This window comes from Apium graveolens, unplaced genomic scaffold (assembly GCF_009905375.1).
Source record: "Apium graveolens cultivar Ventura unplaced genomic scaffold, ASM990537v1 ctg2931, whole genome shotgun sequence".
Taxonomy (NCBI): Eukaryota; Viridiplantae; Streptophyta; class Magnoliopsida; order Apiales; family Apiaceae; genus Apium; species Apium graveolens.
The window spans coordinates 27,586-43,987 of NW_027417859.1; the positions used below are offsets into that span (position 1 = coordinate 27,586).

The window sequence follows — 16,402 nt, forward strand, 5'->3', positions numbered from 1 at the left end:
ATCAAAAGATATAAGCATGCACCATTCAAGTTTTATGTCAATTAAATATAACCCTCTCAGTATTATAATTAACTCATTAACCTACTAAAATTGATCAGGCAATAGCAAGTATTAGCATGAAAAGCACTTGAATGAATAAACCGCAAACTGCGTACAATACTTCTTATCAAAACACCAACAATCACATACTAGGGTTCCATAAAAATCCTAAATTATATAATTTAGTTCATAATAAAGGTATCAAAATAATCACAAGATAACCATCACATGTTCATAAAAAGAGATAAATAAAAGATAAAAGAAAATGAAGCCAATTGAATGTCTCCAATGGCTTGATGGCTTCTTCTCCTCCTCCTTTGTGCGGCTACTTGAATCTTGCCTCTTCTATATGTATTAGGTCTGTTCTAATATATCTAATCTCTAATAATAGTCTTTTTAATGAATTAAAGCAAATATAAGGAGATTTTTCAATTAGAATTGAATTCCGAGAAAGTGAAAATTCGTAGTTGACTTTTAGGCTCTGATTTTTGGCTTATTTGGATGGACTTCGAATTCAAGAACACTTTTGAAATAAATATCTTTTCATAAGATTTCTGTGGGCTTTTGAATCATCAAAATCGGACTTCTAGAACTCCAGATATGACCCAAATAGCGTAGACTGCGCAGCTAGCCCATAAAATCCAATTTTTAATCAAATTAAACTCTAATTCTCATTTTGTAAACTCCAAGTCTTCCTTTATTATAAATCCTTGATATCTACAATTAAAACATTAATACGAGGCCTCTTAATTCATTCTTTTGCATAGTGAGGCAACGAGGTAACAACTGGTAGTTTCTAATTCTCATCCCTGCTCCAAAAATTGGGCCGCCTCAATTTTTCCTCCATACCTCGTGTACTACCCCCTACGAGAATTGTTCAGAAACCGAGTTCCATTCATTTCAGCTACGATTCAGTTCAGGACGACCCCAAATAAACACGTATGCAATTTTATAATTCCATAGGGAAAAATTATGAAAAATTATCCAAAAACCGAGCCGCCTCAATTTTTCCTCCATACCTCGTGTACTGCCCCATACGAGAATTGTTCGGAAATCGAGTTCCATTCGTTTCATCTCCGATTCACTTCCGGACGACCCCCAAATAAACGCGAATGCAATTTCATAAATCCATAGGGACAAATTAAGAAAATATATCCAAAAAAGGGCCGCCTTAAATTTTCCTCCAAAACCTCGTGTTTTATCCCCTACGAGAATTGTTCGGAATTGGAGTTCCATTCATTTCAGCTATGATTCACTTCTGGACGACCCCAAATAAACGCGTATTAAATTTTATAAATCCATAGGGACAAATAAGGAAAATATATCATGTGCTACCCCATATGAGAATTGTTCGAAAAATGATTTCTATTCGTTTTATCCACGATTCACTTCCGGAAGACCCCAAATAAACACGTATGCAGTTTTATAATTTCCTTGGGAAACATTATCACAAAATATCCAAAAATCGGGCCACCTCAATTTTTCCTCCGTACCTCGTGTACTACCCCCTAAGAGAACTGTTCGGAAATCAAGTTCCATTCGTTTCAGCTCCGATTCACTTTCGGACGACCCCAATTAAATGCGAATACAATTTCAAAAATCCATAAGGACAAATAATGAAAGGTTATCCATAAATTGGTCCGCCTCAATTTTTACTCCATACCTTCGGAAACCTAGTTCCATTCGTTTCAGCCCCGATTCACTTTCAGACGACCCCAAATAAACGTGAATGCAATTTCATAAATTCATAGAGAAAATTATGAACATATATCCAAAAAACAGGCTGCCTCAATTTTTGCTCCATACCTCGTGTACTATCGGCTACGAGAATTATTCGGAAACCTAGTTCTATTCGTTTAATCCCCGATTCAATTCCGGATGACCCCAAATAAGCGCGAATGCAATTTCATAAATCCATATGGACAAATTATGAAACGATATCCAAAGAACGGGCCACCTCAATTTTTGATCCATACCTCGTGTACTACCCCGTTGAGAATTATTCAAAAACCTAGTTTCATTCGTTTCAGCCCCGATTCACTTTCGGACGACCCCAAATAAACATGAATGCAATTTAATAAATCCATATGGACAAATTATGAAAAGATATCCAAAAAATGGGCCGCCTCAATTTTTTCTCCATACCTCGTGTCCTATCGCCTACGAGAATTATTCGGAAACCGAGTTCCATTCGTTTCAGCCCCGATTTACTTTCAGACGACCCCAAATAAACGCGAATACAATTTCATAAATCTATACAGACAAATTATGAACATATATCCAAAATAGGGCCGCCTCAATTTTTGCTCCATACCTCATGTACTACCCCCTACGAGAATTATTCGGAAACTGAGTTCCATTCGTTTCAGCTCCGATTCACTTCCGGAAGACCCCAAATAAACACGAATGCAATTTTATATACCCATAGGGAAAAATTATGAAAAGATATCCAAAAAACGAGACGCCTCAATTTTTTTCCTAATATCGTGTTACTAACCCTCTACGAGAATTATTCGGAAACCTAGTTCCCTTCGTTTTAGCCCTGATTCACTTTCGAACGACCCCAAATAAACCCGAATGCAATTTCATAAATCCATAGAGATAAATTATAAAAAGATATAAAAAAGGGCCGCCTCAATTTTTTCACCATACCTAGTGTACTACCCCATACGAGAATTATTCGGAAACCTAGTTCTATTCGTTTCAGCCCCGATTCACTTTAGGACGACCCCAAATAAAAGTGAATGCAATTTAATAAATCCATAGGGACAAATTATGAAAACATATCCAAAAAACGGTCCGCCTCAATTTTTGCTCCATACCTCATGTACTACTGCCTACGAGAATTATTCGGAATCGTAGTTCCATTAGTTTCAGCCTCGATTCACTTTCAGACGACCCCAAATAAACGCGAATGCAATTTCATAAATCCATAAAGGCAAATTATGAACATATATCTAAAAAATGGGCCACCTCAATTTTTACTCCATACCTCATGTACGACCGCCTACGAGAATTATTCGGAAACTTTGTTCCCTTCGTTTAAGCCCGGATTCACTTTCGGACGACCCTAAATAAACGAGAATGCAATTTCATAAATACATAGGGATAAATTATGAAAAGATATCCAAAAAATGGGCCGCTTCAATTTTTTGTCCATACCTCGTGTACTACCGCCTACGAGAATTATTCGGAAACCTATTTCCATTCATTTCAGCCCCGATTCACTATCGGACAACCCCAACTAAACAAGTATGTAATTTCATAAATCCAAAGGGACAAATTATGAAAAGAAATCCAAAAAACGGGCCGCCTCAATGTTTGCTCCATACCTCGTGTACCACCCCCTACGAGGATTATTCGGAAACCGAGTTACATTCGTTTCAGCTCCGATTCACATCCGGACGACCCGGAATGGACGCGAATGCAATTTTATAAATCCATAGGGACAAATTATGAATAGAAATTTAAAAAACGGGCCACCTCAATTTTTGCTCCATACCTCGTGTACTACCCCGTACGAGGATTATTCGGAAACCGAGTTCCATTCGTTTAAGCTAAGATTCACTTCCGGACGACCCCAAATGAACGCAAATGCAATTTCATAAATCCATAGGGATAAATTATGAAAATATATCCAAAAAATGGGTCGCCTCAATTTCTGCCCCAAAACTCGTGTACTACCCCCTACGAGGATTATTCGGAAACCGAGTTCCATTCGTTTCATCTCTGATTCACTTCCGGACGACCCCAAATGAACACGAATGGAATTTCATAAATCCATAGGGTCAAATTATAAAAAGAAATCCAAAAAACGGGCCGCCTCAATTTTTGCTCCATACTACCTGTACTACCCCCTACGAGGATTATTCGGAAACCGAGTTCCATTTATTTAAGCTAATATTCACTTACGGACGACCCCAAATGACCGCGAATCCAATTTCATAAATCAATAGGGACAAATTATGAAAAGGTATTCAAAAAATAGGCCGCCTCAAGTTTTGCTCCGAACCTCGTGTACTACCCCCTACGAGGATTATTCGGAAACCGAGTTCCATTCGTTTCAGCTCTGATTCACTTCCGGACGACCCCGAATAAATGCGAAAAATTTCAAAAATCCATAGGGACAAATTATGAAAAGATATCCAAAAAATGGGCCGACTCAGTTTTTGCTCCATACTACATGTACTACCCCCTACGAGGATTATTTGGAAACCGAGTTCCATCATTTCAGCTCCGATTCACTACCGGACGACCCCGAATGGACGTGAATGCAATTTCATAAATCCATGGGGACAAATTATGAAAAGATATCTAAAAAACGGGTCGACACAATTTTTGCTACATACTACATGTACTACCCCCTATGAGAATTATTCGGAAACCGAGTTCCATTCGTTTCATCTTCGATTCACTTCTGGATGACCCAAAATGAGGGCGAATGCAATTTCTTAAATCCATAGTGACAAATTATGAAATGTTATCCAAGAAACGGGCCACCTCAAGTTTCGCTCCATACCTCTTGTATAACCACCTAAGAGAATTATTCGGAAATCGAGTTCCATTCGTTTCAGCTCCGATTCACTTCCGGACGATCCCGAATGGACGCAAATTCAGTTTCATAAATCCACAGGGACAAATTATGAAAAGAAATCCAATAAATGGGCTGTCTCTATTTTAGCTCCATACTTCGTGTACTACCACCTACGAGGATTATTTGGAAAACGAGTTCCATTCGTTTCAACTAAGATTCACTTCCGGACGACCCCAAATGAACACGAATGAAATTTCATAAATCCATAGGACAAATTATGAAAAGAAATCTAAAAAATGGGCCGCCTCAATTTTTGTTCCATACCTCGTGTACTACCCCTACGAGGATTATTCGGAAACCGAGTTCCATTCTTTTCAGCTAAGATTCACTTCCGGATGACCCCAAACGAACGCGAATGTAATTTCATAAATCCATAGAGACATATTATGAAAATATATCCAAAAAATGGGCCGCCTCAAGTTTTGCTCCAATCCTCGTGTACCCCATACGAGGATTTTACGGCAACCGAGTTCCATTCGTTTAAGCTCTGATTCGCTTCCGGACGACCCCGAATGAACGCGAATGCAATTTCATAAATCCATAAGGACAAATTATGAAAAGATATCCAAAAAACGGGCCACCTCAATTTTTGCTCCATACCTCGTGTACTACCCCCTACGAGGATTATTCGAAAACCGAGTTCCATTCGTTTCAGCTCCGATTCACTTCCGGACGACCCCGAATAGACGCGAATTCAGTTTCACAAATCCACAGGGACAAATTATGAAAAGATATCCAAAAAATGGGCCGCCTCAATTTTTGCTACATACCTCGTGTACTATCCCCTACGAGGATTATTCGGAAACCGAGTTCCATTCGTTTCAGCTCCGATTTACTTCCGGAAGACCCCGAATGGACGCGAATGCAATTTCATAAATCCATAGGGAAAAACTATGAAAAGAAATCCAAAAAATGGGCCGCCTCAATTTTTGCTCCATACCTCGTGTACTACCCCCTACGAGGATTATTCGAAAACCGATTTCCATTCGTTTCAGCTCCGATTCACTTCCGGACGACCCCGAATAGACGCGAATTCAGTTTCACAAATCCACAGGGACAAATTATGAAAAGATATCCAAAAAATGGGCCGCCTCAATTTTTGCTACATACCTCGTGTACTATCCCCTACCAGGATTATTCGGAAACCGAGTTCCATTCGTTTCAGCTCCGATTTACTTCCGGAAGACCCCGAATAGACGCGAATGCAATTTCATAAATCCATAGGGACATATTATGAAAATATATCCAAAAAACGGGCCACCTCAATTTTTGCTCAATACCTCGTGTACTATCCCCTAGGAGGATTATTCGGAAATCGAGTTCCATTCGTTTCAGCTCCGATTCACTTCCGGACGACCCCGAATGGATGCGAATGCAATTTCATAAATCCATAGGGACAAATTTGAAAATATATCCAAAAAATGGGCCGCCTCAATTTTTGCTCCAAACCTCGTGTACTACCCCCTACGAGGATTATTCGGAAACCGAGTTACATTCGTTTCAGCTCTGATTCACTTCAGGACAACCCCGAATGAACGTGAATTCAATTTCATAAATCCATAGGGACAGATTATGAAAATATATCCAAAAAATGGGCCACCTCAATTTTTGCTCAATACCTCGTGTACTATCCCCTACGAGGATTATTCGGAAACCGAGTTTCATTCGTTTCAGTTTCGATTCACTTCCGGACGACCCCAAATGAACGCGAATGCAATTTAATAAATCCATAAGGAAAAATTATGAAAAGATATTTGAAAAATGGGCGCCTCAATTTTTGCTCCAAACCTCATGTACTACCCCCTACGAGGATTATTCGGAAACCGAGTTCCATTCATTTCAAATCTGATTCACTTCCGACGACCCCGAATGAACGCGAATTTTTTTATAAATCCATAGGTACAAATTATGAAAAGATATCCAAAAAAGGGCCCCCTCAAATTTTGCTCCATACCTTGTGTACAACCCCCTAGGAGGATTATTCGAAAACCGAGTTCCATTCGTTTCAGCTCCGATTCACTACCGGACGACCCCGAATGGACGCGAATGCAATTTCATAAATCCATGGGGACAAATTATGAAAAGATATCCAAAAAACGGGTCGACTCAGTTTTTGCTCCATACTACATGTACTACCCCCTACGAGGATTATTTGGAAACCGAGTTCCATTCGTTTCAGCTCCGATTCACTACCGGACGACCCCGAATGGACGTGAATGCAATTTCATAAATCCACGGGGACAAATTATGAAAAGATATCCAAAAAACGGGTCGACTCAATTTTTGCTCCATACTACTGTTAGGGCGAAAACACGCACTAATATTCACGCAAGTATACGCGTTCGCAAGTAATATAGAATACTTTCTAGTTCGTTCCCTCAGAGACTCAGACTAAATTATTGTCTAATTAAACTTACTCACCAATGTATGATTACTTCTCAATGTTAAGATAATAACACTTAAAATTGTTGATTAAATATTAACTATAATTAACTACTTAATTAACCAATTAACTAACACTTCAATTTATCAATAATAAAACACTCATGAGATCACAACTTCATTATTACTTCCTTCTATAGCCATTGTTATTACCTTTAGCATGTGACAATGATGATATTAATCGAATAACACAAAACTGATAAAAGCCAACTTTCATTGTACTAATACCATTCTACCAAGCATCCATAATTAAGATAGAAGTTGAATAGTCATCAATTATGTTGAGTTCCTATATGTCTACAGAAATTGACAACACATCGATTTAAGCTCAAGTTATTCCTTTTGATTACATAGGGCAAATAAAACTGTTAGAGTTACCCACTAATCATGCTCAACGTACATGAACCTATGCTAGCATGGCAAGTTCTAAATCTCAAGATCCACCGTCGCTTCACAAGAGATTAACACCCTATCTTATATGTTCGCGAGGCACATAAGACGAATACGCACAACAAATACTAGATATCATGCAATCATCACACACTAAAGTATTAAACAATTAACTAAAGAATTCCATAATAAATCCGTTGCAACCCTATGATCACGATTAGCCCACAATAGAACTTATCGCCATCATGGATTCATATGATATCATGATAAACAAACACAAGAAAATAATAACTAAACTAATTATATTAAAACAGAGTACGTCACAAGAGTAAATAAGTCAAAGCAAGAAAACTAGCATCCAACGTTACAACGAAACAAGAATCACAAGAAAATATGCTTCCTCTTCGTTGCGGTGTGCTAAATCGGTCTTCTTCCTTAACTCCTTCGCTTCTTGCGTAAAACACAATCTAAAACATAATCCCCTTCTTACTCTCTGTGAAAACGTCTCATATCTACTTATATAATAGTCCCAGAAAACTCAGATTACATAGAAGTTGGAAGCCAAACAGAAGTAGAAGTCTAAAATAATTTATCTTTTTCCCCGACCCTGCGCGGCCGCTCAGCATAGCTGCGCGGGCGCGCAGGTTGCTGCGCGGCCGCTCAGCATTGCTGCGCGGGCGCGCAGGCCTCTACTGGAAAAAATCCAGGTTTGCTCCGTTTCTTCGCCGTAATCTGCCCATTCCTTTCCTCTCGCAATGGTAAACACATGCCAAGGCTTATTCTTGATGATTCCTCCCCCGAAATGCAACTAATACCCTGAAATGCATAAACACTAGAAAAACGCATCAAATACACAAAATACTTGATTTCAAGACACCAATTTAAGCCATTTTAAGACGTTCTAAGTGGTATAAAATGCCACTTATCACACCCCCAAACTTAAATCGATGCTTGTCCTCAAGCGTCACAGACTCAAAAACAAATAAAAATATGCATGAATGCAATCTATATGAAAATGCACCGATCCCCCTTACTACAATTAACCAACCAAATTGTCACATCTCAACGAATGCAGTTAGACAACTAAAGATCAATAAACTCATGCAAATGGACATACAGCCAGAAACGTGGTGTGTGCAAATGCTTAACAGACATGCTTCGGAACTAGACCAATTACTATGACTAGACTATCCTCAAGGCAATCCTACGATTATACAAAGCATAAAAATTCTAGGCACAAAGTGATATACAACACTACAAGAACTCTGGAGCTTACTACGGAATCGTGCTTTTTATTTACAACTCAAATGCTTATTTGACCGTGCAATGAGTGAGGTCCACAAAAGACTTATACAATGGTATCCATGTAACGAGCGTTAGGTTAGCGGATCCCAGACTCTAAAAGCCTTAGGTCACTAGGCACAAAGTCCCCTAAGAACTTAATAACTCGAATACCAAAGAGCCCACTCTTGATCAATTATGCAAATTTTTTTTTTTTTTTTTAATAACTTCTGAGCAAGTGCGTTTCGCTCCATCTTGCTCAACCCTAGACTACTCGCAACGTATGCGAGCCGGCTACTAGCCATTTGACGCCTAACCACAACTAGCAACAACTTCCATATTTTTTTCTCCAAAATTTTTCTTTTTCATGTCTTTATCACTAAGAACCTATAATCGAATTCTAAGCATAATAAGTAGATTGACCTTGAAAACAACCAAATCATAACAACAATCTAGTCCTTACGCATTCTTTAAGACTTAGTGGACTTACAATTGTTTCTAGCATGCATATCAACCTACACAACTTAATATCACTTTAATGCTATCACTACACTCGCATCAATATCACAATTCAGTCGATAACTTATTGCAAAAGGGATCATGGTAAATGCATGAGCTACATGACATTCATAAAAAAAACTAAATGGCATAAATTATGCAACTATATGAACTAAACTATCATGAATATGCAACTACATGACACACACACAATATTCCTTAACTACCACCCCCAAACTAAAAATCTTCACTGTCCTCAGTGAAAGTAGTAGAAAGGAACACAGGGTATACCTACTCGGAGTCATCATCATCATCACCCTCAGTGGGTGGAGTATCAGGCGGTGGGTATGCAGAGTCCTCACCAAAAACTGGCCACTGGATATCAGCTCCAAGGCCTCGAAAAGCAGTCCCTAACGCAAGGGTGAGCTCCTGAGCAAACCTGCTCTGCGTCTCATACATGGCATCCATCCGCTGTGAAAGCCTCCTATACTGGGCATCACCCATCCCAGCACCCTCCTGAGCTCTCGAAGAACCAGCCTCACCACGCCCTGGCCTAGCCATAGTAGCACCTCGTGCTGGACGCCCTCCTGGAAGACGATAACCCAGCCCATGCTCCTCAGGCTCACCACCGGTCCACTCCTGCATCCCATTCAGAGTGCCAGAATCAATCGGAGCGGCTGGCAACTGCAACTGCTCATGAGCCGACCAGTTCACTCCAACTGCTCGACATAGCTTCGTAACCGTAGATGCATAAGGGATGTTCATATGCTTTGCTCCCCTCAAAAACTTCAGAATTCCTTGGTAGATAAACTCACCAAGGTCCACATAGTACTCCTCATTCAGAATTCCCCACAACAACTGTGCTCTCTCAACTGTGACCTCATGTACATGTGAAGAAGGCAAAATATTAGCACATATAAATACATTCCATGCACGGGCATACCTGTTCATGGCGATCGCCGGAAAGTGACGATACTCATTATTGGCTGGACTGCGGTTCCAAACTGTGCCCGGTCGACAGAGAGTCGCACAAATCAAATCCAAGTCAAAATCCTCAGCAGTCTTTTCATTCCAGTTCTCCTCCTCGGGCTTCCTCTCTCGCTGTCCAATCACACGGCGAATCGCCGCAGGATGATAATCAACCGTCAGCCCACGGACTACAGAAAACCCATTCTTTTCAGCCTTCGCGTTCGCGTAGAACTCACGAACAACGCTCATTGGTACTGCTTCGGGTGACTCACAAAAAGCTATCCACCCCTTCTCTGCAATCATGGGCAACAACTCACCATCCCTCCCTGATGGTAAAAACCCCCTCTCCTTCAGAATCGGCTTCCCCAACAGCCTAATGTACTCCTCCTCCGCAGCTCTGTCAGTTAACCGAGGCCTTGCAGCAGTACCCCTCGATGAATCAGCAGTAGGAACTGTGCTGCTACTGTCAATAGTGCGTGCTCTCTTGGGTGCCATTGATTCGTGAATAAAAGTGTGTAAGAACTGATTTTTGATGTTTGTGAGAGGGTTTAAGTGTAGGAAGTTTTGTGGGAGATATGTAGGATAGGTGTATGTATATATAGGGTGTGGATTAGATTAGGGTTTGGGAATTAAGGAATAAAATGATGGGGTAGTGGGAACAATTCGTGGGTTTATGGGCTAAAACTGCTTTTTTGTTTGTTTGTTTGTTTTTTTTTTTTTTTTTTTTCTGAACTGTAAAAAATTTTCTGGAACTCGACCCCTACGTGGCCGCTCAGCATAGCTGCGCGGGCGCGCAGAGGGTCTCTGGGAAAAAAATTTTTTAGCCCCTGTTTTCTGATTTTTTTGTGTTTTTGGATAGGTTATTAACTTCTAAGGGTTCCTGTAACAACAATTTATGGGTTGCCTCCCACGCAGCGCTTCTTTTTCGTCATTAGCTTGATGTTCCATACCTTTCTCAAGTAGTCAACACAATGGCACTAACCACCTCTCGGTTTGCCATGTCCCCATAGTAGTGCTTCAACCGCTGACCGTTAACCTTGAATGCTTGGTCCGAATCATTCTCAAAAATTTCCACCGCTCCATGTAGAAACACAGTTTTGACAATAAAAGGTCCAGACCACCTTGATTTCAACTTCCCAGGAAAAAGTCGGAGCCGAGAGTTGAATAAAAGAACTTGTTGCCCTGGCACAAATAACTTAGGATGTAGCTTCCTATCGTGCCACCTCTTCACCTTTTCCTTATACATTTTGTTATTCTCGTACGCTTGAAGTCGAAATTCATCAAGTTCATTAAGCTGAAGCATTCTTTTCTTACCAGCTGCATCTAAATCCAGGTTCAATTTCTTCAATGCCCAGTAGGCCTTATGCTCAAGCTCCGCCGGTAGATGACATCCCTTACCGTACACCAACTGAAACGGTGACATCCCAAGTGGAGTTTTGTATGCTGTTCTGTAAGCCCAAACAACTTCATCGAGCTTTAAAGACCAATCCTTCCTTGACGGACAAACAACCTTCTCTAGAATACGCTTTATCTCTCTGTTAGACACTTCCGCTTGACCATTTGTTTGCGGATGATAGGCAGTAGCTACTCGATGATTCACATTATAACGCTGCATCATAGAAGTGAACTTACGGTTGCAAAAATGCGATCCTTCATCACTTATGATTACCTGAGGTGTTCCAAACCTTGTGAAAATTTGCTTATGAAGAAAATTTAGCACTGCCTTTGCATCATTTGTCGGTAAAGCTTTAACTTCGACCCATTTTGAGACATAATCGACTGCCAGCAAGATGTACTGATTATTGCAAGACGCGATAAAAGGCCCCATGAAATCGATTCCCCACACATCAAAGACCTCGACTTCAAGCATCGCATTTAATGGCATCTCATCCTTCCTTGACAAATTTCCCACTCTTTGGCAACGATCACACCTTAAAACAAACATATGAGCATTCTTGAACAAAGTAGGCCAGAAAAAACCTGCTTGCAGAATACGAGCTGCCGTCTTCTCACCTCCATAGTGTCCACCATAAACCGTGGAATGGCAGTCTCGTAATATCCCCTCCGTCTCACAGAACGGGATACATCTCCTGATGATCTGGTCAGCTCCCTGTCTAAACAAATATGGTTCATCCCACATATACCACTTCACCTCATGCAGAAACTTCTTCTTTTGGGCGGATGTTAAATTAGGAGGCATTATGTTGCTGACGAGATAGTTTACAATATCTGCAAACCATGGTTCTTCCTCCTGTATTGCAAACAACTGCTCATCCGGAAAAGATTCATTGATTAACGTCCTATCTTGTGAAGTAGAATCGGGATTCTCCAACCTAGAGAGATGGTCAGCTACTTGATTCTCAGTACCTTTTCTATCTTTGATCTCTAACTCAAATTCCTGAAGTAAAAGCACCCAACGAATGAGTCTCGGCTTCGAATCCTTCTTAGAAACCAGATAGCGAATAGCTGCATGATCAGTGAATACTGTTACTTTCGTACCAAGCAGATAAGATCGAAATTTCTCAAAGCCAAAGACTATAGCCAAAAGCTCCTTCTCAGTAGTGGTGTAGTTCAATTGGGCACCATTTAAAGTCTTACTCGCATAGTAGACCACATGGAAGAGATTTTTCTTGCGCTGTCCCAGAACTGCACCTACCGCATAATCACTCGCATCACACATCATCTCAAATGGTTCTGTCCAATCTGGTGCTGTAATGACTGGTGCCGTGATCAAACTCTCCTTGAGAGTCTCGAATGCTGCCAAACATTCATCATCAAATTTGAACGGCACATCTTTCTCAAGCAAATTGCACAATGGCTTAGATATCTTTGAAAAGTCCTTGATGAATCCCCGATAAAAACCCGCATGACCAAGAAAACTACGGATTCCTTTCACAGAATTAGGTGGGGGAAGATTTTCAATGACTCCCACCTTGGCCTTGTCCACCTCCAGACCCTTGCTAGAGACCTTATGCCCAAGGATAATGCCTTCACGCACCATAAAATGACATTTCTCCCAATTAAGCACCAAATTAGTTTCCACGCATCTTTTGAGTACGGCGCGCAGATTGTTCAAACATTCATCATATGAGTGTCCAAAGACGGAGAAGTCATCCATGAACACTTCGACGTTATTTCCAATCATGTCAGAGAATATAGCCATCATACATCTCTGAAAAGTGGCCGGGGCGCCACATAACCCAAACGAAACTCTGCAAAAAGCAAATGTGCCAAATGGACAAGTGAAGGTAGTCTTTTCCTGATCCTCTGGTGCAATACAAATCTGATTATACCCGGAATAACCATCCAGAAGACAAAAATACTCATGACCCGCCAATCTGTCAAGCATTTGATCAATAAATGGAAGGGGGAAGTGATCCTTCCTTGTGGCTTTGTTCAATTTTCTATAATTCATGCATACTCTCCATCCTGTAACTGTTCGAGTAGGGATGAGCTCATTCTTTTCATTTGCGACCACAGTGATACCTCCCTTCTTAGGTACACATTGTACGGGGCTCACCCACGAGCTGTCAGAAATAGGATAAATGATGCCTGCATCTAGCCATTTCAGAATTTCTTTCTTCACCACCTCCTTCATGATGGGATTCAGTCTTCGCTGCTGTTCCACAGTTGGCTTACTACCTTCCTCTAGCAGAATTTTATGCATACAATATGAAGGACTTATCCCCTTGATGTCTGCTATGGTCCATCCAATAGCCGATTTGAATTCTCTCAAAATCCTTAAGAGCTTGTCTTCCTCACTACCTGAAAGGTCAGATGAAATAATAACAGGTAACGTAGATGAATCACCTAAAAAAGCATACCTCAAGTGTTCAGGTAATGGCTTGAGCTCCAAGGTAGGTGCTTCCTCTATTGATGGTTTGAGCTTCCCTTCAGCATTCTTAAGGTCAGAAGTACCAAGAGATTCAAATGGTATGTCCAGCTTTCGCTTCCAGGGAGAAGCATTCAGATATTGTAATTGCTCGTTGTTATCTTCATCATCGCTGTCAAAATCCCCCACTAAGGCCTTTTCCAATGCATCAGACATTAGCATGTGATCGAGTTCCGAAGTAACCGCAGAATCAATCACATCCACTTTTAAGCACTCCTCATCTTCTGTAGGGAATTTCATTGCCTTGAATACGTTGAAGGTCACATCCTGATCTTGGACCCGCATAGTAAGTTCCCCTTTTTGCACATCTATCAAGGTACGGCCAGTAGCCAAGAAAGGCCTCCCCAAGATTATGGGAATCTTCTTATCTTCCTCAAAATCCAGAATAACAAAATCTGCTGGATAGAAGAGCTTATCCACTTTGACGAGCACATCCTCAACTATGCCCCTTGGGTAAGTAATGGAACGGTCAGCCAATTGTAGTGACATGTACGTGGGTTTTAGATCAGGCAGATCCAGTTTTTTAAAGATCGACAACGGCATCAGATTAATGCTTGCTCCCAAATCACAAAGGCACTTGTCAAAAGTCAGATTGCCAATTGTGCAAGGAATGGTGAAGCTCCCTGGATCTTTCAGTTTTGGTGGTAACTTTTGTTGCAGAACAGCGCTGCATTCTTCCATGAGAGCAACAATTTCAAGGTCATCCAGTTTCACCTTCCTTGAAAGAATAGTCTTCATAAACTTCGCATAACTAGGCATTTGTTCCAGAGCCTCAACGAAAGGTATATTGATGTGAAGTTTCTTGAACACCTCCAGAAACTTCCCGAACTGTCTATCCAGCTTTTGTTGCTGCAATCTCTTAGGAAAAGGTGGTGGAGGATAGAGCTGTTTCTCCCCTGTATTAGCCTCAGGCAGAGTGTGTTCAACAGTAGTCTTCCTTGGTTCCGCCGCTTCCTCCTTTTGCTTAGATTCTTCACCTCTAATTTCAGCTTCTACTTCTTTTGCCTTTTCAGCATCAGCTACTTTTCCAGACCTTAAGGTAATAGCCTTGACTTGCTCTTTAGCTTCCTTCCTGCCTGGTACTTCCGTGTCACTGGGAAGAGTGCCAGGTTGATGATTGAGCACTGCATTGGCTAATTGACCGATTTGATTTTCCAAGGTCTTGATAGAAACCGCCTGACTCTTGCACAACAACTTAAGTTCCTCCAAATCAGCACTAGTGGGTGAAGCTGTACTTCCCTGTTGAGGATATGATTGCCTTGTAGCATACTGCTGTGGTTGCTGGAATCCAGGTGGGTTAAACTGTTTACTCACTCCTTGCTGATATGGTGGCTGAATAGCATTCTGATTATTCCCCCAGCTAAAATTTGGATGATTTCTGTTATTAGGATGATAGGTCGCTGGCACAGGCTGCTGTTGTCGCTGATAATTCTTCACATACTGAACAGATTCGTTGACAAGAGAACACTGATCTGTAGCATGAGAACCTGCACAAAGCTCACAAACCATAGCTATTTGATTAACTCCATAAGTAGCCAGAGAATCAACCTTCATTGATAGCGCTGGAGCTGGGCTGAAATAGCGGTGGCTGCATCAACTTCTAGAATACCTGCTACCTTGCCTGACGTCATCCTCTGAGTTGGGTTTTGATGCTCATTTGCAGCCATCGTCTCTATAAGATTATACGCCTCAGTATAGCTTTTAGCCCATAAGGCTCCTCCAGCTGCTGCATCGAGCATGGGCCGAGATTGGGCCCCCAAACCATTATAGAAACCAGTGATCACCATCCAATCCGGCATTCCATGATGTGGACATTTTCTCAACATTTCCTTGTAGCGTTCCCAAGCCTCGCACATAGATTCTGTAGGTTGCTGCGCAAACTGAGTAAGAGCACTCCTCATAGCAGCAGTCTTTGCCATTGGATAAAACTTCACCAGAAACTTTTGCGCAAGATCTTGCCACGTAGTGATGGACCCAGCTGGTTCAGAATGTAACCAGTCTTTAGCCTTATCCCTCAGTGAGAATGGGAAAAGCCTCAACTTGATAGCCTCATCAGTCACGCCATTATACTTAAAAGTGCTGCAGATCTCGACAAAATTCCTTATGTGCATGTTGGGGTCTTCAGTTGCCGCTCCTCCAAAAGAAACAGAATTCTGCACCATCTGAATAGTGCCCGGCTTGATTTCAAAGGTGTTAGCTTGAATAGCCGGATGAAGGATGCTTGACTGAATGTCATCAATTTTAGGCCGAGAAAAATCCATAAGAGCTGGATCAGCTTGAACAATACGATCTCCCAT

The 16,402-nt window shown here is 41.1% G+C and overlaps 1 non-coding gene across 1 annotated transcript; it reads left to right on the top strand.

Annotated features, from left to right (window-relative positions):
• Positions 1–15,902: 15,902 nt before the first annotated feature.
• On the top strand, positions 15,903–16,009 carry LOC141700801 (small nucleolar RNA R71). The gene has a single exon (XR_012566523.1). It is a non-coding gene; the product is annotated as a small nucleolar RNA R71 (small nucleolar RNA).
• The last annotated feature ends 393 nt before the right edge of the window (positions 16,010–16,402 follow it).